Consider the following 1,546-nt stretch of genomic DNA (forward strand, 5'->3'; position numbering starts at 1 on the left):
GGGCCAGGCCTGGGTGGAATCGGAGAGATGGCCTTTGTCCCTGGGGGAGCTGCACTGAAGTTGAGAGAAGATTGGATGGTTTAGGTGTAATCCTATGTATTTCAGGGCACTTTCCTTCTGGGTGAGTCATTAGCCTGGGTGGGGCTGGGGAGGAACCACGGCCAGGGCTCAATTCCTGGGTGAGGACCGTGCTTGCTTTGGGCAATATCCCTCCCTGAAAAAGGCAGGCAAAGAGTCAATGACAGGGGACTTTTTAAGAATATAGACAATCCTCCTTTATACATATAAACAGGTAAGCAAGAAAAGCTCGGCTTCTTATTGTCCCCCGGCAGCAGTTTAGACTTACTTTCTTGGATTAGTCTGGAATAATTCCACCATGTTCTCTCTTACCACCCAGATCATACTCTAGAACAGTGATTTTCAATCACTGTGCTGTGAAAAATTTTAAAGATCTTTAATTAAATTATTTTCAAAAGAAGTTCAAAGCACAGTGCGTATATATGTATATATATTTAAGAGTTCTGCACCTTGATGAACACATTTATTGGAAGTATTGGAGAAAAAGAAAAATGACATTTAGCTTAAGGACTTGTGAGTTATATATAAATTAACTCATTTCAGGAGTGAAAGAATGTTTGGGTCATTGCTTAGTATTGAAATTTATGCATGTTTCTCTTTGGAATGTCTTGCACATTTAAAGAGGCAATTGGTCAAAGTCTCCTTCAGGACAGATTCTTCGTATCAGCCAACTCTCACAGGAGGGGCAACCAGGACAATGCCATCTTCTTGGACAAAGAGCACCGGAATATTCCGTTTCGTTGACTTACATATCTCTTCATATGTTTCTTCATCAATTTCTATAGTAGTCAGAGTTTCTTCCACATCTCCCACTATTACATTTAAATGTTGATCATAAGCATGTGATCTGCCCGCAGCTCTCGGTCATTTCCCATTTTCACATAAATTGTCTCATCCAGGCTGAGCCTGATAAGATCCAGGGGCTCCTCTGCTGGTGTTGGTAGTTTGTTGCTGGTCCATGCTGTGCGCCGTATTTCAAACCCTCAGTTCATTCTTTTTTTGATCAACATAATTTAAGTGTGCTGTGGAAGTTTAACTATAGGTTCAAGGTTGAAAAACGCTGTTCTAGAATCTGAAGACTCAATTTGGGGGGAAAAGCTTAGCAAGTGTTCAGTGCTGATTGAGAAAAGTTTTTCACACAGAGATTAGGATATAGAAAATCCAATAACTTTATTTTATCTTCTGAGAAGGACAGAGGGAGTGGGAAATGGAAAGAGTGGGGAAAGAGAGGGAGAAAAGAGAGCAAGGAGATGGCAGCCCAAGGAAAGAGGAGGGAAAAACCAGCACCGGAGGCCAAGTGGCCAGGTGATTTTAAAGGGGGTTGTAAATTGGCGGTATAGGCAAGAAACTACTGCATCGCTCCTTTCTGTCTTCTTAGCCACAGGTAGAGAGCAGAAACAACTGGGCCAGATACCAAGGTCCAAGAGCTGGCTCTTTGGCTCTTCTTTGGAGATGGGATTTATGGGAA

At 42.3% G+C, this 1,546-nt stretch overlaps 1 pseudogene; it reads right to left on the reverse strand.

Moving 5' to 3' along the window:
• Positions 1-699: 699 nt before the first annotated feature.
• On the reverse strand, positions 700-1,038 carry LOC128572045 (U6 snRNA-associated Sm-like protein LSm3; annotated as a pseudogene).
• Positions 1,039-1,546: the final 508 nt, after the last annotated feature.

The sequence above is a fragment of the Nycticebus coucang genome, chromosome 19 (assembly GCF_027406575.1).
Source record: "Nycticebus coucang isolate mNycCou1 chromosome 19, mNycCou1.pri, whole genome shotgun sequence".
Lineage (NCBI taxonomy): Eukaryota > Metazoa > Chordata > Mammalia > Primates > Lorisidae > Nycticebus > Nycticebus coucang.